The sequence below is a fragment of the Lygodium microphyllum genome, chromosome 9 (assembly GCF_053477565.2).
Source record: "Lygodium microphyllum isolate KBCC chromosome 9, Lygodium_microphyllum_v1.1.10, whole genome shotgun sequence".
In the NCBI taxonomy this organism is placed as follows: domain Eukaryota; kingdom Viridiplantae; phylum Streptophyta; class Polypodiopsida; order Schizaeales; family Lygodiaceae; genus Lygodium; species Lygodium microphyllum.
In genome coordinates, this window is record NC_141143.1 from 56,184,577 (window position 1) to 56,210,157 (window position 25,581).

The following is a 25,581-nucleotide window of genomic DNA, read 5'->3' on the forward strand; positions in this document are numbered from 1 at the left end:
CTTTCAAACGAGCCACTGGCCATACCCCGTTCAAGTTAGTATATGGGGAGGAGTGTGTCTTGCCTTTAGAGATTGAGCTGCCGACTATTCGATTTGCCATCAATCATTCTTTGAGCGATGAAGACGCTCTTTTTGAGCGCTTGACGACACTGGCACATTTAGATGAGCTTAAGTTGCAGAGCTTATTGCACCAAGAAGTGGCGAAGCGCCGAATGAAGAAGCTACACGACCTCAAAGCCAAGAAGTACACCTTCAAGAAAGGACAGCTTGTTCTGTATTATGACGCACGACGTGAATTATTCCCAGGCAAGCTAGAACCCAAATGGGATGGGCCTTATAGGATCGTTAGGATAGGAAAGAATAAATCTACAGTGTTGTTAGCTGACCTTGAGGGGATAGAATTTAAAAATAAGGTTAATCTTAATAAGATTAAACCTTATTACTTCTGATTGTACTAATGCTATGACTGCCTTGCATGTCTAGGCAAGATTGATCAAACATCTGCAAGGAAATCGTGATAGAGGTTGATGGGTCGTCTGATCCCTTATTTAGAACACCCATATTTGGAACAGAGGTATCATCAGGGAAAGCTCATTTGGTGGAGCAAAGGATACCAGGTGATTGAGCAAGAAGGCGGGACATTTATTTGGGAAATCAAGGTCTTCTACCATCACTGCCTACAAATTTTGACGAGCATCCCTGTCGAATTCAATGATGATGGAGGGATGGAGCCTACAGTCCACCCGTTGAATATGCTGAATTTCGATTACCATAATTACGCGTAGAGTCCAGGATGGCAGGATATGTAAACCCTTTATGGACGTACACCTTGTACTTTGATGGGGCGTCCAGGGGTCCATGCAAAAAAGGAAGTGTAGGAGTTGTCATCCGAGACCCCCGACGACGCATTGTCATGAAGTTAGCTGCTTATCTCGGGGCAAATTTTACCAATAATATGGCAGAATACAAAGCCCTGATCATGGGTTTGAATATTGCAAAGAAGGGTGGTATCCGCTAGTTGTTGGTGAAAGGGGACTCTCAGTTGGTTTTAAATCAACTCAATGGGACGTACATGGTGCGGAACCCGATCCTTTGTATGTACCATCACACTGCCATAGCCCTGCTAGACGAATTCGATCGAGTGTCTTTTCAGCTGATTCCACGGAATTGGAATCAGTTTGCCGATTCATTGGCTAATCTTGCGTATGAAGAGGACCTCTTCTTTAATTGTGGCCCTTGTCCCGATATATCTATTGATGGTGAGACAGGACCTGGTCGTTTGTGGGGTATGCTTTCTGAACATGCCCTCTTTGGCAGACGATGGTTGATTTGGGTGATGCAGAGGGTAAGCGAGACTCATCTGCCTTTATTATCTCGGACCCACAGACTGATTCGACGACATGTGATGCGCACACCTCTTGCGATATACGCAGGAGGGATAGGTCATAATCTACTGCACCTAGTTTAGGGCTACAAGCCATGTTCCCCTGGGAATAGTATGCTTTGCTGTCTATCATAGTTGTTTCCAGGAGGATGGTATGCATAGTATTGTTTTATTTCATTAGGCCAAGAGGGCCGATTCAGTTTTGTAGCAAAGTCATGTCTGAATTCATTAGGCCAAGAGGGACATTTCCCTGTCTAGTGCGGGTGCGTTTAATTGGGTTTTTGTTTTAGTGTTGTGCTGGACAGATTTCGTGGTTCGTGGAATTTTGAGGAGCCTGGAGGAGCCTTTGCTGCGATGGAAGCTTCTTGTGGCCACTCCAGGTGATATTTCTCCTTTACGAGTACCTTTCTTTCCTGTTATATGTGTATTTGTACTTGTCGAGGGGATCTATTTTTTTTGGGGACCGGCAACCAAGGCATGAAGTCCCAGGTTTAGGCTAAGTATGTTTGAGGGAGGTCGGAGTAGTCATTGCCTCCTGTAAAGACATTGTTAGGCATTGAAAGACCTGTTTTAGACGGAGGTCCTAGTGGCCCTGTTCTGCTAGCCTGCTAGGCAGCCGTTCTAGGAGTTCTTGTTAGTAGTGAGGCAGTTAGAGAAGCCTGCCAGAAGATAATAATAATGATGTCAAGAAATCCTGAATATCCTAAAAGATGAATATAAATGCGAAGGTGTGTAAAAAGGGGTTCTAACCCCTATCAAAGAAAAGAAATGAAATAAAAAAATATATATAAGCAGTTGCTCATTGCCTTGCGAAGGCCTGGTAGGTTCCTGGAGACGAGTCAGACCCGGGGCCGATACCTTGTCTTCCTAGGGGTGGCTTCTTGCTGGAAACATAATATCACAACAAGGAAGGTTGGAGCGAAAATAAAAGTGAGCGTTAGAAAAGGATTAAGTGTCGCCTTGCGAGGGCTTGGTAGGTTCTTGGGTGCCGAGACAGGTCCTGAGACCGATGCCCTGTTCTCCTTGGGTCACTACGCTCAGCTCCCTCCTTTTTACATGCCCAAGTATGTTCATCCAATAAAAACCCTAAAAGAAGACATGTACTGAATGAAAATATTCCTTGATCAGGCTATAGGAGTCCTCGCCTTGTAGGAGCTCCTAGTTGTGTTGTCTTTAGTTGGTCAGTAGTTCAGACTACCACTTAGGGCAACCTCTTTGACAGTTCTTTTTAGTTTGGCTGTGTTGGAGCAGCTGGTTAGTGACTTGCTTCGGATCTTCTATTAGATGATGCTAGGCCTACTCCTTGTGGATGTCATGCCTTGGTTCTGTCCAGGGGTAGGGGGAGCATTGTGCTGAGTTTTATGATGATAATTGTTTTGTATCAGTTTGATGCTTCTTTGGTTGTTTATGTGCAGATATGTTCGTGGATTCGACGGGCTGAGTCGCCCTATCCCGTGGTCGCCAATGAGAGCGGAATTTAGGTGACGGGAAGTGCTTAAAAATAGCTAAAAATTATGAATATCAAGGGAAAAATATTCACTGTCAAAGGCGGCGGCTCAATCTAGGACGATTTTAAGCGCCAAAGTGCTTTAAAGGCGCCCGAGCGACACTTGTTGATTTTTCATAATTTTTCAGACAGTCGTGCGGGTTGACACAAGCTACTGGCCAATGCAGGATGCTAAGCCGGACGCCCAGGATTTTTCAGAGCTCGATTCCGAGTCCGGACGGGGAAATGGCCAAGAAACCGGTCAAGATGCGAAGAGGTGGACAAAACTTGGCCAAAATGGGCAAGTGACCCTTGGGAGCCCAAATTTAAATGTAACATGAAACTTTGGAGGTTGGAGATGCATGAAATCGTGGAAGAAAACGTGAGCAGATTGCGCCCGAAATTCACGCCATGATGTTGATCATGCCTCTCCCAGCCTGCAAACAACCCACCCAAATGATCATTGCCCCTCATTCCCCTCTGTATCCTGACTCTATCGCCGCCCTTCGCTCGCGCAATGATGCCCTCTTTGGAGAATTCTGATTTCAGTCTTTCTCTCTCCTCCCTCTCTCTCTTCTAAGAGGCAGTTCATGGGTGGGAAGGAGCAATGAAGAAAGAATGATGGAGGCTTGTCCGACATGGACCGGATTGCTACACGGGCTGAGAATGGTGATTTGTGATGTTGCTGGACATGAAGTGTTGCTGTTTTCCAAATCTACAGCCATGGAAAAGAAACCCGAAACACGCGTTTAAGCGGTAAACTAAAAAATTACAAAGAAAATTTAGTGTTTTATGCTTTTGATTGATGGAATGCCGTTCATATGGACTAAGATTTGATTATGCTGCTGATTCTTCTGAGTTCTTACTGTTTATAACCAGAAATTATGAAAAACATGCATTTCATGGCTCGAAATAATGTCAAGAAACCCGAAAACGCATGAAAAATGGGGAAAAACAAGGGGTTTGGGCATATAAATGGGGAAAACCGTCGATACACATCAACTAATCTTTCAATTTTGTTGCAAATGAACTAAGGGCCACAGCCCACAAACTGGTTTTCATTTTCAGCAATTTAAAAAATACAAGAAAATGAAGAAAATGGCGGGAAAATGATAAAAAACCATGAAAAATAGGGGAAAAATACATTTGGGGCTACGAAAAATATAGAAAAATAGGATTTGTGTTTGTTGATGTATAGCAAGGCTGGGGCATGAAGTTATGCTTCAGTTCAGCCTTGTTTATATGTTTTAGTGCGTGTTTCCTTCCTTTCTCCACATAAAATGACAAGGAAACCCTAAAAGAAATGAATGCAATGATGCACTATCACCGGGGAAGGGTAGAGTTGTGGAAAAAATGGTTAAATGCCGCTGAGCATGAGGGATAATTTGCTGATTTTATATGCATCGCATCTAGGACGGAATAATAATGATAAAAATTAAAACCTAGTAGCACGAAGATCACTTCGGTGCTAGGTGTTGTAGCGAAGCACAAAGCGGTTAGAAAGAAAAGCATGAAGGAGATGTTTTGCACTTGCACGCTGCTGGTTTTTAAAATGTTTGAGCACTAGGCATCCACCTCTTTGCATGATCATTTAGAGGAAATTAAAAGTATCAGAGTTAGCTCCTGGACATGCATAGCAATTGTTTTCAGTAGGCCCTTGACCCACCGTTGAGAGCGTGAGGTTCCTATGCTGTAGGCTAGTCGTGGGATCATAAAGGGGAAGTCAAGTAAGGACAATGGTACATTCCTGGATACGTTTATTTGGTACCTTGAGCGACGTCTGTGCGAAATGTCTAAATGTTGAGCGGCGCATCGAGGGGCCAATCCCCAAGGTGTAGGAGAGTCGCAGAGGGTTGACGGCATTCAGCCGTAGGAGGAACCCCATGTGTATGTGATTCGAGCCTTTTGGCTATGTGAAAGGGACTCCCTCTGAGGAGTAATATTGGGTTAGGATCAGTTGGACTACAACGTATTACAAATGCAATGTTTAGGAAGGCAGAGATTTTGATAGACGCTCCTGGCCGCGAGGCCGAGGGGTTGTCTTGTGCGTAGTGACGAGGTCCGGCTAGTGCATGAGCCAGTGCCGGCCCGTTTTTAGGTCCATCACATAGTCCTTTAGCATACATATCTTTGAGCTTGTCATTCGATACATGTTTGCCTTGAGTAGGGGCTGAAGTTTTGGCACTTATATCAGTCCTCTTTCCATCAAATCTATTTTCAGCATTAGGTCTAAAATTACTGCTTTGTTTTGACCCAAAAACAGTAGGAAAAGTGGGTATCTTGCTGTAGGTATTGCTGAAAGTATTTGATGGCTTCCCAATATGCTGAAAATCAGTTTTAGCATGCCCATAATGGCCTGATGTCCTTGGGAACTGCGTAGGCTGAAAAGAATGCCCTGTTTTTGGCTGAAAACCCTTGTATTTCTGCCCATAACGTTCAGCCAATTGAATGGCAGCTTGTAGGGATGTAGGATTCATGGCTCCAACTTCGGAAGAAAGAATAGGTTCCAAACCAAATATGTATTTATTCAACTTGGCACTATCGGAGACCCCATGAACATACATCGAAAGGTTCAAAAACTGATTTGAGTACTCTCTAACCGAGAGACCACGTTGCTCAAGTGCATACCACTTCTTCTCTAACCGCTCTTTTTCAATAGGGGAAACAAAGACTTCAATCATAGCATTTTTCAATGCATCCCAAGACAAGAAGTCATGTCCCATCCTTGCCATATATCTCCACCAAGTGTGAGCATAGCCTTCTAGATGAAGGGCTGCAAATTTTACTTTGGCATTTTCGGGCCTTGGGTAAAGGAAAAAATACATCTCTAACTTGTCAAACCACTCCTCCAAATCCGTGGGCGAAGGGTTCTCTCCCTTGAAGTTTGAGATAATTATTTTCTCCTTGTACTCTCTCTCGTATTGAGGAGGTTGTCCATTATGGTGCTGCTGCCCACTATGGTGTTGTGGCCCAAAAGAATTGCCAAAAGGTCCTTGCCTAGGATATTCATTATTTCCATGCCCTTGTGCATAAGGAGTTTGCTGTCCATAATGCATACCATGACTTTGTGGCTGGAAATAATGTCCTTGAGGCTGAAAGTATGTATTGCTCACATTGGGAGGTTGTACATGGTTCCCTTGAGGTTGTCCATGCATAGGTGAGTTGAAAGGTGGTTGCTGCCCATTATTTTGTTGATTCCAACCATGATTTGACATGAGACTTGGCCTATTGGGCTGCACTTGCGTAGAGAAATTATGTTGTGGCTGTCCAAAAGCATTTGGGGCTAAATTCACATGTCCATGTGGCTGCCCATAAGAGTTTGGGGCTGAATTAACATGCCCTTGCTCATAGCCACCAAATTTGCTTGAGGGTAAAATTGCTTGTAGAAAGAGTTGCACCCATGGATATCTTCATCATGCTTTGAGTTTGTTTGCACTCTCTCTTGAGGATCTTGCCCATGTGGCTTAAAGTGACCCTTTTGTTGATGGAATTGTGGCTGAAGTGAAGTGGGCTGAACAAAATCCTTAGCTTTAGATGACTCTCCAACTTCAAATTGACCTACCACCTTAGAAGTAGGTGGTTTAGGTGGTTCTTCAGCCATATGAGGATGTGGGACATTAAGACCAGCTGTAGGCAACATTTTCTCACCAAGAAGTGCTACAAGCTTGTCAATACCCAACCTCATACCCTCGAAGCCTGATTTCATATCCTTTATGTCATTTGACAATTGTTGAAAACTGTTTGAATTCATTGAGATATGAGACATCTCTATGGGTTGATTGGTAGGGGAGTGGGTGGAACTTGCATCGACCTCTTTGTTCTCATAATGCATTTGGTAAATGGCATCTTGAGAAGTGTCATGTTCACCCCTTTCCTGTTGATGTTCACCCCTTTCCTGTTGATATTCCTTCAATTCTTCATTGATAGTATCCAAAACAAGGTCTCTCTTGTTATTCCTAGCCATGGGTTGATTTCTGTCCTGAATTTCCTGCAGTAGAAAAACTTGATTATCTTCACTTCTAGAGCTCCAAATTACGAGGTCTTTGGCTCTGTTCGAAGCTTGAAGAGCCCTCTATCCAACGATTTATCAAGTGCAGAAAATGGATGAGTACAGAAATTTCTGTAAGGGATTTTCTATTTGCTGTCTGAAAGTTCCTGCAGGCAGTGAATACCCTGTTCTAGTCAATTAATGGCTTGTACCATCAATACCAAGCATGTACCAACTTCATAACCCTGTAGGAGAGTCTCATACATCTGCCCATACTGAAAATGACCTCTGTAACTAGTAAAATGGCCGTCTAACTCAATGTAGACTGCAATCTTTAATGAGGGTATGCATACATACTCTGTCCCAAACTTTAATGCTGAACCATAGTGTCTTTACCATAGGATGCATACATTTTACTGTAGCCATATGTCTTCATATATTTGCCATACATTCATGAGTACCATACATTTGCCAATATCTCAAGAACTCGCTGCCCATAAACTCATGCTGTAGGCCGATTTCAAGTGCCTTTGAGATTTGTACCTGCACCTAAACTTGAAAATACGTGGGATCCGAGACCCGAGGGGTTTGCAAAGTTCTTGAAAAGAAAAGAATGGAGATGATCAGCCCTAAGAAGGTTAAGAAAGAGATAAATGCAAAGACATGTATGTTCACCATTCTTCTTTCCAAGATTGAAGAGGATCAGCCCCCTTCTCCTACCAACAATATGGACCCATGTCTTTGTAAATTGCTGAAAGAATATGATGATATTTTTCAGCCACCTACCTCTCTTCCTCCCAAAAGAGAAGTGGATCATCCCATTGACTTGCTGCCCAATACAAAGCCCATCAACAAACCACCATATCGCCTCTCCAAAGTGGAAAGAGAAGAGGTAGAACGCCAAGTCAAAGAGCTTTTGGAAATGGGTCTCATTAAGGCAAGCCAATCACCTTTTGCTTCTCCAGTCCTTCTTGTGAAGAAAAAAGATGGCTCCTTTCGAATGTGCATTGATTACCGCGATCTCAACAAGGTCACTATCAAGAATAGGTATCCAATACCTAGAATAGATGATCTCTTAGATGAATTGAAGGATGCCAAGGTGTTCTCCAAAATTGACTTGAGATCGGGATATCATCAAATATGCATGAAGGAAGGGGATGAATTTAAAACAACCTTCAGGACGGAGAGGGGTCTTTACCAGTTTATGGTTATGCCTTTTGGGTTATCAAATGCTCCAGCCACATTCCAGTCTCTCATGAATAAGATACTTCAGCCATTGCTCTTTAAAACAGTTTTGGTATTCTTTGATGACATTTTGATCTATAGCAAGAAGAAAGAAGACCATTTGCAGCATGTAAAAGAGGTCTTTGACATATTGAGGATACACAAACTATTTGCCAAGGCCACTAAATGCTCTTTTATGACAAAGGAAGTTGAGTACTTGGGTCACATAGTGGGAGAAGATGGAATCAAAGTGGATCCTAAGAAGGTTCAGTGCGTCAAAGAATGGCCTACACCAACCAATGCCACTTCATTAAGAGGTTTCCTTGGTTTGTCATCCTTTTACCGACGGTTTATGAAGAACTATGCTCATGTTGCAGCTCCTCTTACGGATCGGCTAAAAAAGGAGGCCTTATTCTGGGATGAGATCGCTGACAAGAGCTTTAATGAGCTGAAGCAATTGCTTGTTTCAGCACCCATACTAGTTTGCCCTGACTTCTCCAAGACTTTTACCATTTATGCAGATGCCAGTGGTAGAGATTTGGGAGCAGTTTTGGTACAGGAGCATGGTGTCATTGCATTTGAGAGCAAAAAATTTGATGACAAAGAGAGAGAGATGCATGTTTATGAGTAGGAGATGCTTGCTATCTTACATGCAATCAAGAAATGGCACCACTACCTCTATGGGACACACTTCAAAGTCAAAAGCGATCATAGGGTCTTGAGATATTTTCTCTCGCAGCCTAATCTTTCTCCTAAGCAAAAGAGATGGTTGGCCACTTTGCAATCATATGATTTTGAAATATCATACATGGCTGGCAAGGATAATGTGGTGGCTGATGCGTTATCAAGAATGTGGGTATGCAGTCTATCTACTGTGTCTACCATCTATAAGGATTGGATTGAAGACATTCAAGAGGAATATGTGCTTGATGAGCATGCTGCCCATATTTTACAGAAATTACAGCAAGGGTGTGATGCTGAATTTCCTAATTTTAAAGTGCATAATGGCCTCTTATGGTTTAAGGGCAAAGTGTACTTGATTCCCAGCAGTAAATTCAAGCTGAAGGTGCTTCAAGAGATGCATTCATCACCAATGGCTGGTCACTTGGGCCTTTTCAAGACGTTTGATAGAGTTCATCAAAGCTTCTATTGGAAAGGTCTATGGAAAGATGTTAAAGAGTATGTATCTCAGTGCTTGGAGTGTCAGCAAAATAAGGATTCCACTCTATTACCAGCCGGCTTACTTCAGCCTTTACCCATATCTACGGGCAAATGGACAGATATTTCCATGGATTTCATAACGGGATTGCCTACTACCAGTCATGGATGGAACAGTATCTATGTGATAGTTGATAGATTGACCAAATCAGCCCACTTTATCCCAACTAAAGTCCAATATTCAGCAAGGCAAGTCGCTGAGCAATTTATGGAAGGTGTGTTCAAACTACATGGTATGCCTATGAGAATAGTATCAGACCGTGATTCGAAGTTTATGGGCAACTTCTGGAAAAGTCTATTCTCATCTATGGGTACTTTCCTCACTCCTAGCACGGCCTATCACCCTCAGATTGATGGGCAAACGGAGAGAGTCAATCATTGGCTGGAAGTATACCTTAGGCATTATTGTCATGACACACAAGCTTCATGGGATCGTTGGATCCACCTTGCTGAATTTTGTTATAATAACACGCACCACATGAGCATTGGGATGTCTCCGTTTGAAGCTCTTTATGGGTATAAAGTCCAACTTCCATCAGTTTTATTCCATGAATACATCAACCCACAAGCAAAGGAAGAGTTGGAAAGAATGGAGTTGCTTATGAGGCAATGCAAGGACAGCATAAGGAAAGCACAAGAGGTAATGAAGGTCTATGCAGATGAGAAAAGAAGACATTTAGACTTCAAGGTTGGAGATTGGGTATTTCTCAAAGTGCCCAAGACGCATTATGCTTCATTAAAGGGTGGGAACAATAAGCTTGCTCATAGGTTTTATGGGCCATACTTGATCTTGGATAAAATTGGAGAGCTTGCTTATAAACTTCAGCTACCATCTTCTACTAGAATACATGATGTATTCCATGTTTCACAGCTGAAGAAGTATGTTGGGCCCGATGTACAAGTATTGGAAGAGTTACCACCATTGGATGAGGCAGGACTGATCATATATGAACCTGAAAGCATTATTGGAAAGAGAGAGAAAGTTCTCAGAAATCGTACTCTCATTGAGTATCTCATTAAGTGGAAGAATTTGCCCATTGAAGAGTCTTCTTGGCAACCATCCACTTATGTCAATAACTTTCCTTGGTTATTACAGGATGATATATGATGCAGTATGCAGTGACTGTGCAGAGACAGCTTGCTGTATGAAATTTCTGCAGACAATAAAATGGTCCTGACTTCATCAAAATTTGATTTTAATGTTATGGGGTGATGCTTGGGAGTGTATACTTCGTTTCTACACCTCATACGCCTCATTTGGACCAATATATCAAAAGTTATGGCAGTTTTAGTGAATCAGCCCTGTTTGGACAGCAGCCAATTTTCTCACAGTTTGGCATGCAAAAAGGTCTTCTTTACATGGACAGTGCTTTCTTATCACTTGGAAGATGAATGGGCATGATTACTATCATCCTTGACTTGGATTTAGTCCATTACTTCTTGGTTTTGAGGACAAAACCATCTTCAGGACGGGATGGTTTGTCATGAAGGAAAATACAATATTAATATTTGCACCTTGGATTAATTCCAGCCTTTGTAAATTCAGCCCTAGCCTATGTGTACATGTGTGAACAGCCCTTAAGTTTGGAAAGAGGGTTAGAATAAAAGGGGACTAGAGGCCAAAGGCAAGACATCTTTTGATCATTCAATAATCTTGGCTTTACCATTTTCTTGGAATTAGCTTCTTCTTAGCCTATGAAGCACTCAGCCATGGCCGTCATGTATTCTTGAATCCCCAACCATTATTACATGATGAGGATGTCTTGGTGCAATAGATTTGTTAATTCTTTGTTGTAGCTTAGTTAATTTTCAATTTCAGTTAGATTTCATTCCATGGTTGATTGCTTTCTTACATGTATGAAGAATTTTTTGGTTGGCAAAGGTTATTGGGACTTATGTACAGGTGATGAGGCTGAACCTAAAATACATGAAAGGAATCCGAAAAATGATTAGCAAAGAGCTCATAAGCTATGGATTGAGAGAGCATGCAAGGTGTTACATTCGTTTTCCTTATGTATATTAGATGCTATGGTTATACAAATCACTAGATGTAGTTCCCTAAAGGATGCATGGGACATACTCATGAAGAATTATGGAAATTTAACACATGTAAGAAATATTTAGCTAAAGCAACAGTTCAATAATATGTCTAGGAACGGCAAAAGCATTCAAGCCTACACTACAGAGATCAAGAACATAGCGGATCAGCTTGCCACCATTGGATCTTCAATGTCTGAGGATGATATGATTGCAGTGACATTGAATGGACTTGGCAAAGAGTATAAAGCATTTGATACATCTATTTTTGTGAGAGCTGAATCCCATGATTGGGATGAGTTGATTGCTTTGCTGCTGCATGAGGAAGTTAAGCTTGGGCTAATTACAGGTTCTAGTACATCTCAAAGCAGAGACATTGTTCTTTACTCTAGCCAGCGTGGTAGAGCCGGCAGAGGCCGTGGCTCTTTTTGAGATCGAGGAGACACTCGAAATGCTTATGGACAGCATCAGTAGAATGCCTGGCATGGCACAAATACACAGGGCCAGCTGGTGGATTTAGAGGCAGGGGGAGATCACCCCATGGTAGAGGTGGTCTATCTGGTTCATGGTAGTCAAATGATCAATCAAATAGAGATAAGGACTGTCATTAGTGCGGTAGATATGGACACATTGCAAAGGATTGTTACAAAAAGCAGGGAGATATGAAGGCAAAGGGCAAATAGCATCGGCACTATACATCTTCTAGCAGTGCTCATGATGAGAAGGTTGACAGATTGTTTGCCATGCAACATGTGTCTAAGAATGCATCTAGTCAAAACAGAGATGAGAGATGGTACATTGATTTAGGGGCTTCAAATCATATGACACCCCATGGAGAATGGTTTGATGAGATGGCTACAGGCTCACATGGTTATGTGTGTACTAGGGATGACACCCAACATGACATTCAGCACACATGAATTATTATGTTGTTGATGTTTGATGCCAAGAGAAAGAGCATGCATGATGTACTACATGTACCTACAATAACCAATAATCTTTTGTCAGTTGGACAGATGGCAGAACAAAATCTACAAGTGAGATTTAATAGAGATGCATGCTCATGACTTTGGACATGTATGTGATGCATGTCAGTTTGGAAAGAAGACACGGTTTCCATTTATGAGACATGTATGAAATAGCTCAAGAACCTTGCAATTGGTACATTCAGATGTATGGGGTCCGTCTCATAATGCTTCGTTTGGTGGTGCTTGTTACTATGTATGCTTCATTGATGATTTCAGGTACACTTGGCTTTACATACTGAAACATAAGGATGATGTGTTTGATGCATTCAAGGATTTCAAGAAGCATACTAAAAATGAGTTGAGCTGTAAAATTTCATGTCTTAGATCAGATGGAGGTGGAGAATATGTCTCTAATTACTTTGACATGTACCTTGCTAAAAATGGGATCAGAAGATAATTAACTTGTAGCTACACACCGTAGCAAAATGGTGTAGCAGAAAGGAAAAATAGGGTATTGATGGAATCAGCAAGAGCTATGCTGAATGAGAAGAGTTCGCCAAATGGTTATTGGGTTGAAGTAGTAGTGACTGCTATCTATGTGCTGAATAAAACCCCTATAGTAGGGATTCATGATGTAACTCCATATGAGAGATTGTATGGTCATAAGCCTAACATTTCACACTTGAAGGTATTTGGCGGCATTGCATATGTGCATGTTCCTAATGAAAAGAGGAAGAAATTGGATCCTAAAGCTGTCAAGAGTGTGTTCCTTGGTTATGCACAAGACCGGAAAGCTTACAAGTGTCTTGTACCATCTACACATGAGACATTGATTGGCAGAGATGTTTTTGATGAGCTGGCATCATGGTATGGTAATCATGTTGCAGTGGCTACTGATGGATTAGCTAGCACTAGTAATGTTGAAAATACACCTACAGTGTGTACATCTATGAGTGGTCCTATAGGTGATGGGTCACCTACAATAAGTCCTTGGTCAGGACACTTGCGGAGTCGTACTCCTACATCAACTGACACGGATATGTCAGTGAGGGGGAGATTGGATAAGGGAAAATAAAATATGCTTGAGGATGTGACAGGTCCACTTAGGCTGGAGCAAGGCAGAGTCATTATATACCGCCTCATGAGAGGCAAGCTCAAAGTGAGCCACAGTTACAAAGATCTGAGAGAGTCAGAAAACCAGTTGACAAGTTTACATACACTAGTTATTCAGCCTGTTGTAGTTTCTAATAGCTTCTACCACTAATAAAGTGCATTGGCATATCGTGAAGATAGGATAGGTGAAGCCAGGAGAATACTGGCTCTACATTTGAAAGTATCAACTCTACATTTGAAAGATCATTAATTTTTGAAAGATAAGTTCATAGTAGGAATTGTTTGCTATGAGAAGCAAGCTTGCACTTGAAATTGGCCCCATATTACAGCTAAATGCTCTCCCCTGATGAAGCTTCATCAACTTCCAAGTGTTTGTGGCTCATCCTTGCATAGGATTGAGCTCAAGGAGCGATCACGAGCACCAGGCATAAACTATGGTTGAAGTGGGACTCCACTAAAGAGGTAATTCATTGAATCTTCATCCACCATCCACTTAATTGAGCTCATCTTTTTACGAAAATAGGAAAGATTAGATCACCCCATTGGTCATCCCCAATTTGTACTCTTGCATTGAAGAAGCCCAAATTTTCCATTGAGTAATCCATAGAGCAATGTAGTCATTGTCATTCCCATCCTCTTGATCTCTCATTGTAAATACCTAACCATGGATTACCTAACCTTGTTGTTGTGTTGATCTATTGATAGTACCAAAAAAAAGTAACAAAAGGTAAGTTGGCATCCACTGAGTCACTAGATGGCCAAGGTAATCCCTCCCCTATCCACTAAATTGTCCATTCCATACATCTCGTGAGAAAGCCAAAAGTTTATTTCCATCAATGCATCTCATGCTACTTTCTTAAATTAAAAATTTCCTACCATGTATATGTCGGCTAAGGAAAAGGCCGACGCTAGGGAAGGTGGTAAGATAAAAGAAAGCTTACCCTCCCTTACCACTTAAGAACTTGAAGCGGTGAAAAACTTGGTCAGAGGGGAACTTTGCCCTACTCTCAATGATCTAAATCCCAATACTTGTGTGTAGATACGATGTTTTTTCATTAAAATTGGCTATCTCTCATATACTCTCTCTCTTACATATGCGTCTCTCAATAGCACATGAGAATAACAAAGAATAACCCTCATTAATCCTCTATTGTTCGTGAATATCTCTACCAAGAGGTATGCTTGATATGAAGGGGCACTAGAGCCATTACAGTGACCCTTGAAAGCTCATTAGTGTCATTGTCACTGTCACTCCAATCTTCAATTTAAGTCTTCATCAGCTACTTCTTCTGCTTCTTCAAGTTATTAAGAGATTACATTCTTCTCTTTTCAAGATTAGAAAACATCCCCAAGCTAAACAACTATCCATTAGAACGCTTATAGAACCATACAAAAGACACCAGAAAGGTATACATAAGCTAAACAATACACTACAAAAGGTCTAAAACAGGCATAAAAACCATATAGCTCAAACCATCCAATACACTCTCAATCATTCCTCAAACCATTCATTTACAATCATAACCTCCCAATCAGAAATAAAACAAGCCAAAACAAAAGCAAAGTAGACCTATCAAAACTAAACAAACACACCATAGAACCCATCATAGAACCCATCAAAACATATCAATTCAACTAGAAACCATCACGAGCTTCTCAAACCTATTCAATACATTCCAAACCATCCAAAAACCAATCTATCAATCACAAAATAAAATTAAAAACACCCAAAAATGCAACAAAAACTAGCTAAAAATACACTCCTTTTAGCACTCATGAGGAGAGAATCGGGATATGCGAAGAAGATAGTTAGTCATGGCTTGTCTTATAAAAGGGATCAAGCCTACATTATTTAGATACAAAGATGCAGACTAGGCAAAAAGTATTATGGATAGGAGATCCACCAATGGTTATGCCTTTTCATTTGGTTCACCCATGATGAGTTGGAATAGTAAGAAGCAACCTATAGTTGCTTTATTAAGCACAAAAGCAGAGTATAGAGGAATAGCATTGGTAGCATGTGAGTAGACATGGCTAAGACTATTTCTATGTGACATGGGGATTGAGATAGATGGTGGAGTTATCATGTATTATTATAGCATCAGTAGCATTACACTTGCAAAGAACCTAATCTATCATGCAAGAACAAAGCAGAGTGAAGTGTGCTATCATTTCATTAAAGAGAAAGTCATGGATGGAGAGATAGACTTAGTACACGTTAAAACCAATGTGATCAAGTTGCGGATGTCTTTACCAAAGCATTAGGTAAAGATAAGTTTGGGTACTTTAGAAGTGCACTTGTTCTATCTACAAACTCATTCTAAGCTTGAGGGGGAGTGTTAAGAAATATAGCATAGGTCAAGTCATATCCTATGGTTGTATTAAAATGAAAAAGAGGTTGTAGTGTCTTAAAGTCAAAGTATCTATCCACTTTGGGAGACACTCATTGAGTGTATTGTGAGAAGAGAATAATGAAGATGATGAAGATGAAGATGGATTGAACCTCCATATCTTGTGCCATCTCCCTTCCATTCTATATCCAAATCAAATCCTAACATGAGAGCAATTAGAATTGGCATGTGCATTACATACTATAGTTATCAAAAAGTAGTTAGGGTTCATCCTAGTCAAATTTGGAATTTGTACTAGCAAGCATCATGGATGTGCATTCATGCCACTATTGTGTGGATGTTTTAAAGCCATGGTAATTGTAAGCATATTGGATGTATTTGGAGTTGCCTTGAACTAGCTATCATGAGAAGGGTGTATTTACCACTTCTAACAATTGTGCTCAAAGATAGATGTGTAGGCTCAACCACATAGCTACAAAGAACTTTGCCACTCAAATTCATTCTGCAAATAATAATCATGCACTTGCCATAATTAACACTTGACCACACATTCAATTAGACACTAGACGATATGCTTGTTAATCCACTCAACATCTAAACTTGTTTGTCACATCACCATTAGTGCATAGGCACTTGACTGCATCGCCAACTCAACCACATGGCCACATCACAATTAGAGCTCTTGACCACCTTCACAAAAACTACTTAGTCACTTGACTATACTCAGTTGCATCAAAAACTTGAGCACATAGAGATAATTAGAGATCTTTACCACCTTCACAAAAATATCTAACTAATTTCAACCACAAAATGTCGTCATTCACCTGATCATACTTAGCTACTTGATCCTCCATCCAAGCACACGTACCCCTAACCTAATCTCACCCACTCGGCCTCACACACATGCCAAATTAATGTATTTAACCATAATTAGCACCTGAAATCACTTAGCCATATGCATGCCATTTAGACACATTGACTAGTAATCAGCCACATAGGTAGAACTTGGGTTCATACCAAAGATTACTCGAGCACTTATATACTCGGTCACAGTCCATGACCAAAGTCATACCCATTGTCATACATTAAACACTTGATCACATGGGTTGACAACTTGGCTACTTTACACAATCCACTTGGTCTCACAACCAATTTGTACTCATGCACTTCGAGCACATCACTTGTTCAACATAGACCCACCACCCTCACATCCACATGAAATAGTAGTCATTAGCCAGTTTAAGGTTAAAAGCACTTAAGCCATGAGCCCTTCCCTTCCCAATTAAAAAATTTTAACCGTTGATTGTCAAAACACCTAGTCACCATCAAAAAGTGGTGCATGGTGTAATGGTTGGATCAATCTCTTTATATCCCATAGCAGGATTTCAAAACTCAAAAATGCAATAGCTTTTTAATTGAAGGAGATATGTGTATTCTTGGGCATGGATGGTGCATGTGGGTAGGGGATATTGCCCACCTAGATTTTTCCATAATCCGTGAAATGTGACACTAACAAACTGTTACCACCTGTCATTACACCCCTTTTTTGTTAATGCTAGTGGGCAAGGATTCCTTCATAGTGTAACCAACCTTAAAAGCACTTGTGCATTTAGCTAGTTAGTTTCACTCCTTAGTTGTTTAGAGTGAGGGCACACACAAGTTAACAACTTGTATTTATAGTACAAAAGAGCTTCAAATCAATTACCAAATGCTTGATGTGTAGAGGAGAGAGAAATCAAGCTCAAAGGAGAGAGAAACAATCAGGTGTCCATTAAACTTCCACATATGCAAAGTCTACAAAGTAAAACCAAGTGCCTCCATTTTTAGAGGTACTTGGTGGACTCGATCAAGTTCCCTTTTTCAAGGGGTTGAAGTTGATGATGCTAGGACACGTGGAGGTTTTAGGCTATTGCAGCTACTTGCACACATCAATTGACTTTGCATGTCCTAACCCTTATTTGCACTTTATTAGTCACTTGCATTTGAGCAATTAAGTAAGCATGCACTCGTGCACACTACAACTTGTACAGCTCTTGTTCACATAGCAAAAAGCACGCCAAGCACTTGCATAAACACTCATTCACAGTGGGTTAGACTACTTGTTCACATAAATTAAGGTACTTGTGCACATGAGTAGAAAGGAATTCATGCACAAGAGAGTGGGTACTCATTCACAATGTTTACCTAGCTAAGAAGGCACTCATGTACATAGATTAGGTTAGAACACCACTTGTGCACCCACATAGGGTAGTCCACTCAAGCTCATTAGTACTCACGCAAACACAACTTAGAACTAGTCTATATAATCATTACTAGCATAGAACTCATGCACATTAAGGTGTATAGACATGCTAGGCCTTTACACTCCCACATAGATCCCCTAAGTCACACACACTCACATAGGTCACATAAATGGCTAGTGTAACCTTGGGCACAAGCACCTACACCTAACCATGCATAATTAGGTCACTTAAGTACATCACATACGGAAAATATTAGGAAGCCCTAGTGCATAGGCATTCAATAACCCATAATGCTAGCTAATTGACACACACTGAGGTAGGAAAATCACACCCCAAGGATCACAATATATGCACACTCTTAGGCCCTACACATTGCAACTCGACACACACAATTGCAAATTCAAACCTCTTACATCATAGAACCCACCCATAGCAATAAGAGTGCACTCTTGCACTTGACACTTTCATCTAGGTGATCACTTGGTTTAGGAATCTAGATTAGCACTTTACACACATCTGCCTTCACCGGGACCACCCTTTCATCCCGCAATTGTATTCCCTTCTAAGATCCAATGCTAGGTCTGTAGAACCTCAAATTTATAACCCTTATATGCTTTTCATCTCAAAGCCTAGGCACCATACTTATCACACTCTCCTTAAGACCTCCTTGTAAAGTAGCTCAATCCCTCTTCTTTTGGTTGAAGGCCTTTTGATCATCCTGCAACAGTTTTTCGAGGTCTTGCAAATCATATGCATAAGAAACCACACCTATGTAATCAAGCTCCATAGCTTTATCTTTCTTCTGCTATCTCATCAAGCTCCTTGAGCTTCATGCCCCTCAGGCCCCATCTTCCCCTTTAGATGGCATTTTGTGCAATGCATCACGACTCAGCATCATCTCCCCACCAACATGTGTAGGTGTTGATGATTCATTTAAGACTCTACTTGGTGCAATTAATTGCTCTACTCAATAGTACACATCAACCATTATAGTAGTATCCATAATATGCAATACTAACAAACAAGATAGTATAAATAGTCTTGTGAGGAGGAAATTCTCATAGTCAAATGATGATGTCTTTGTGAAGTCCTAGGTAAGCAATGTATGAAGGTCTAGTTTTAGTTGGCATATGACAAATAGTTCACCTAAAACTTCACTTTGAAATGATGTAATAATGTCCTCAAGATAGTATAATGCCCAAAAACCAAAATAGTGATGGCATTACTTCTAAAGCATCCCTATAACAAGATAGGGACTAAATAGATAGTTCATTTTTAATATGAGGATTTGAGTGCTAGCATTAAAGAACTTGTTATTTAAAAGTTACCAATGCCCATGGTTGTGCTAGACAAAGTTATGAAAGAAGTCACATAGTGAAAGATAAAAACTTGATAGTCTAACTCAACAAACAATGCATTTAGTGCATTGAACTAAGTATATCATACATAATATCATGGACAAATTAACAACTCTTTCTTTGGGAAGTTATAGCATATGGAACATGTCAACCTTGATTGACCCATAAATGTACATGTTGATACACGTTTCTAGTCACATTTAAAGAAAGGGTTGGTCATGTAAGTGTGTAATAAATGCACCAATAAACCCTACATGGGGACCTAGTGGTCAAATATATTGGCAACTATCGCCTAGTATGAGCTTAATCATGTCACCATCTTTGTAGTTGATAAGCAAGTTGCAATGTAGGGAAGACTTGTTGGCTTCTTCTTAAGAGTTGGGATCTCCTCCTTAGGCATGTCAAATAATAGCTTTGAGGAAGACCAAAATTCAAGCTTCCATTTGCAAATTGCCAAACTAAGCAAACAATATTTAATCTTTATCATTACTCTTTAATACATATGAACAACCACACTAGATGTGAGTATGCTATTGTTGAATAATATGGACACACAATCATTGGCATATATTAAAGGTCTTTCATGGTTTGCTATTGGCATGCAACTGGGGGCAAGATGAGACCTTAATATCAACTTAGAAGAAGTGTCTATACATCTTTATTAGATTTTGGCAAACAACTTGCTTTTTTCTATTGCCATTTTGTGTATCCCACAACATGGAGTACATCACTATGTTGTGTACACCACTAATAATGGTTGTTGCAATTGTCTACATAGCAACTAGCTCATACTCAATGAGGGCAATTTCAACCCAATTCAAGCTAGAATTAAAGCATCATCACTTTACTTTGGCCTTGGATGAGACCACCCTTTTGTGTTCATAATCCCTCCATATATGAATCAAGTATTATGTAGCCCTTGCCTAGATTGGCTTGCAACCTATTGAATACTCCCAAAATGGCTTGGGTAGTGGCCTACTTTCTCTCACATAATCCAGCTTCCCTTTGAAGTAGCCTTTGTCTTTATTTGCCTTCTTGAGTAGGGCATCAATTGTGGTAGAAACTCTGATGTTAGCTACATCATCAATCCATGGGCTTTGCATTGGATCACAAGAGGTGTTGAGGTAGTTGCTCAATGGGGATAGAGATATTCGGCTTTATCTATAATGAAATAAGTGAACCACACTGGGAGAACATCAATGTGAGAAGCACTGAGAGAATCTAGGCACTGAGTGACAAGTAGTGCTGCTTATTAGCATGTTACTTGTCTGCCCATGCCCACATGTTTGATGCTCCATGAGAAGCACCAGCCTGGTTACATGCTTTGCTATATGCCATGCCCATGCCTGCATGTTCGAACCTTGGCACAAAGCACTAGCCCAATTACATCGTGTGTGTGACATAGGTGTAGAGCACCTAGTCTATACTTATTAGAACACAAGTGCATATACATATAAACACATGCATACATATAGACATGCATGAGGCAAAAAGGATAAGAGACAAGAGGAAAGACAAGAAAGAAGAGAAAATAAAAATGATGAGAGGGAGAGAGAGGACACTTTATGAGACCACGAAAATAGACATACACATATTAAACACACACACACATATATATATGTACACATATACACATGTGCATATATATATATATATATATATATATATATATATATATCATAGAAAAAATAAAAAGAGGCAAAAATAAAAAATGTGTTTGTGTGTATCATTCGCATACATGCATACATATATATGTGTATACACATACACACATATATACATATACATATACATATACATATACATATACATGCACATGCACATGCACACATGTATGCATATGTATTCATAGACACATAATCATATATGTGTGAGAGAAAAATGGAGATAGAGAATGAGAGAAAGAGAAGTAGAGGAGAGATAATGGATACACTTATAAAACACCCACTTACATACATATACACATGCATATATACAAAGACACATGTCTACACACAAATATATACATGTATTATATACACACGCATATATACACATGCATATATATGCAAGCATATGAGGTGAATAAAGATGAGAGACATGAGGAAGAAAAAGAAAGGAGAGATAAAAAAAATGATGAGAGGGAGAGAAAGGACACACATTTATGAGACCACATAAATTGACACACATGCATTAAACACATATATCCATATTTACAAGATCACACAATTAGACATACGTGTATTAAACACACATATACATATGTACACATATACAAATATATACTTTGTGTGTGCGCGCAGAGCAAAGGAAAAATAAGATGTGAAAATGAAAATATGTACATATATATGCATCATTTACACAAAAACACATATACATATGCATATATGAGAGAGAGAGAGAGAGAGAGAGAGAGAGAGAGAGAGAGAGAGAGGAAAAAGAAGAAAAAGAGAGACAAGACATGGAAAAAGAAATGAGAGAAAAGAGAGAGTGTGATATAATAAGGTAATTGATTAGATAATAATTATTAATGATTAATAAGTCAATTCACTACTAATAAAATATGCATAGTTAAATTTCAATCGTATATATGTTACTAATTATTAATTAGAAGAAGAAGAAGAAATTCTCCATATAGTTATGGGTTGTGAAATATATGGCTACATATAACATGCTTTTGAACATTAATGTGAGATACGAAGCATTGGGAGAACAGGGACACGACACGTGCTGGAAGAATCTGGACGTGCATCCCCTACTTATGCTTTGGTTGTATCAAAACAAAGTCAAGCCTACGTGGCAAACTCTTAGCAATCCACAGCCCCAAAGCCTATGCATCTTGGTATCATCTTATAAAATGAGCTGTCTGTAAGCAAACTTCATAACAAAGAAATGGAGGCCTTTGTCCATGCAACATGGCGAGTACAGAAGAACGCAAAAGCGTTTGCCGAGAGTTGCTTTAAAAGGTCCTACCGGGATTCGAACCCAGGTCGCTGGATTCAAAGTCCAGAGTGCTAACCACTACACCATAGAACCGATAAGGACAAGATTCCAAGTTTACATTTTATCTCACTTTAAAATTATTTTATCTAATAGACTAGCGATTCAAAAAGTCCCATAGTATTCAATCTCATTTAGGGCCCCTTTTGCCGTCGACCTGTGAAGGTCCAGAGTCACTTGTGTTGAGACGCCATGAGCATGTAGACATTAAAACAACAATTAACTCATACATCTCAATAGCAAATTCGAACCTCATAATGTGTTCACCTGTAAATCAAGGGATATGAGACTAGATTGACGTATATGTGTATTGGCACCCAATATTCACAAGATAATATTATTTGATGTGAGTTGTAGCCAAGGTGGAAAATGGTTCACATTTAAAATTTAAAGTATATGTTGATGTTAACTATAGGATTATCCTTCAATAAATTCTTTGCATATTCGACATACACAACTCATTGTGTAGGGGAATTGGATGTCATATATTTTGGCTAATTTAATTAAAATAAATTCTTAAGCAAGGAGTGGGTTATGGAGCTAACAAGCAACCAAAAACTTGATAAATCACACCACATATCTAAAAGTTCTATTAGATGAGCAAGGGAAACCTTAGTATCTAATTTGTGAAATGCAATGCAAATGTTGAAAATCATATGGTCCTTCAATGGCATACATTTTCTTTCCATGGGAATCTCTACTTTCACATGTCAATAGTTATGCTAAATTCGTTTTGGAGACTATCTTTATCCTTGTAAAGCCATCCAAATAAGTCAATATCTCCTTTACTATTCGTTCATCAAAGGAGATCTTAACTTATACAAATATCACTATGGAAAATTGATTCAGTCTTGTTGTAATTTTTGAAGCAAAAAAATACCTTAGTACAAATAAACATTACACAAAGATAATTTTGATATGTATTTTTGATACCTGTGAAAACATTTATATGCATAAACCGATGTAGATTGGTGAACTAATCTAAGTACTCTTAACACCACTCAATGTTGTCTACAACAGTACTCACTAAGTGAAAGTAAATTTCCATCACTAAAATGCAAACATGAACAATTGTTAGAGTAGTCACAATGAAAAGACAACACCTTAGTGAAATGCACTATATATGTGTGTTGTGACTATCTAAATGAGTGGTGCTAATGATCATGCCTTAACTCATAATACTAGTAGATGAACCTATATAGTTGCCTTGATGCTATTTCTTTTCAAACATTGATTCTTGTTCTAACTTGGTCATAAGTGTAGCTCTAGGTCACCCCTTTAACTATTTAGATTTACCACACTACATTACAATAACATCTCCATATTCTCCACACAATGCTTAAATTGACACTTAAATTGTGTTGTTTCTCTTGTAGCACTTCAAAAGCTCTGCTACTATTAGAAGTCATTTTAGTACTTCTTGTATAGCCTAATTTCTCTTGACCAATAATTTGTCATCATGCAACCATCACTTTCACTCTATTTGTATACGTTGATCACAATCATTTACTCAAATACGCCATCACCCTATTTGATGTTGATGTATTTGTGTGTTGATTACAATCATTTACTCAAGTACGGCATCACCCTCTTTGGTGCACCTATTTAAATTTTTTTATGTTGTCTTATACATAAATGATAGCCACACCTTCTAACCCACAAGTATATGTTTTAAATATTAGATGCCACATGAAACCCATGGCTTCTAGACAAGCTAATTGTAAAAAAGAAAGATGAAGCTGAATCTCTAAATCTAGAATATAGATACCTCATTATTATCACTTGAAAGTGGTTCAAATATATAAGCCCCTAATTCTCCTCCCTAATAACACAAGAATTTATTGTCAATAGTTTTTTAGAATGCAAATAATGTATTATTTCTCTTGGAACGATTTACATGTATATCATTATAAGCTCTTGTAATTGGTTGAAGAGGAAAAGTCTTGACATCACCCTCCTGTAGCAATGCAAAAAAATAAGTCATTTCTACCAATGTATTATTTAAAGATGAAGCTTTTTATTCCCCAATAAGCTTTTGTGTCATTTGATGTTGATGTTGAACCTAATTTGGAAAAAGAAACACAATGATAATCATCCAAACTCTTTAATAAAAATGATAATATGAAGTGTTACTAAAAGAAAGCAATGACTTACCTATTCTTCGTAATCTTTTGGGTACATTTGTCCCTTACATTGTGAAATCTCCCCATTACTTAGTTTATTTTAATAAACAATGTGCATATACATTCCAAAAATTGATGGTAAATATTACACATTTTTAAAACTAGCTCTAACTATGAAGATAATTCTTATTATTAATGAGGTATTATATGCTAGTTCATGGAAGAAAGGCTTGGGAAACCCTCCCAAGACAAGCTTATTAAAACTATGTTTGTAGTATAAAACAACAAAAAGAACTAGTCTAGTGGATAGTCACTTGGCAATTAAGTACACTAGGATGATGACACTATCAGGATGGGTCACCTCCCGAGAAGATTTTCCTACAAGCTAGTGGGAGCTTCTCACACGTAGCCAATGGCACCAAAGAAGCCTTTGTAGCTCGTTGCCAAGTATGCCAAGGCCAAGGTGCCAAGGTCTATGCCTTGGTCACCGCCTTGGAGTGATGCCCGCCTGCCGACGACGCGACATGCGATGCTCGCCCATATATTCGTAAATTTTAATCTTCTCACTACAAAAACAGAGCCCCCTCTCTGACATCATCAATGATGTCATCAAAAAACGCTAAAAGAAAGCATTCTCTCTTTGTCATCGATGATGTCATCAAAAAACGCTAAAAAGCAAGTGTTCTCTCTTTTATCCCCCCCCCCCCTCGATTACTATATAAATAGGGGTAAAGTATCATGTCAAAAAAACACACAACCTGTGTAGAAATCTCTCTGTTGTTGATACAATGAAGCTCTGCTGCAAGCAGTCGACTCTCTCTCACTCTCTCTGTCTCTCTCTCTCTCTGCACCTACGCAGAAGCGTCACTCAAATCCATCAATCTCCTCCCATGACTCCCAAGAGACGTAGAGATGCTGAGAGAGGTCATGCTGGGAAGCTCCCCAACGCGAGGAAGTGGTCACCTACTTACTGAGGGGACTCAACACGATGCCGAAGCACATGCGAAAGTTACCCTCGAATCCATTCAACCCGGGGGACTACAACAAACTGAGGTTGTGGACATACCCCATAATCACAATGAATGGCCAAACGGAGATAATCAGGAAAG

The 25,581-nt window shown here is 39.6% G+C and overlaps 1 non-coding gene across 1 annotated transcript; it reads right to left on the reverse strand.

Annotated features, from left to right (window-relative positions):
• Positions 1–22,313: 22,313 nt before the first annotated feature.
• Positions 22,314–22,385, reverse strand: TRNAQ-UUG (transfer RNA glutamine (anticodon UUG)). The gene has a single exon. It is a non-coding gene; the product is annotated as a tRNA-Gln (tRNA).
• Positions 22,386–25,581: the final 3,196 nt, after the last annotated feature.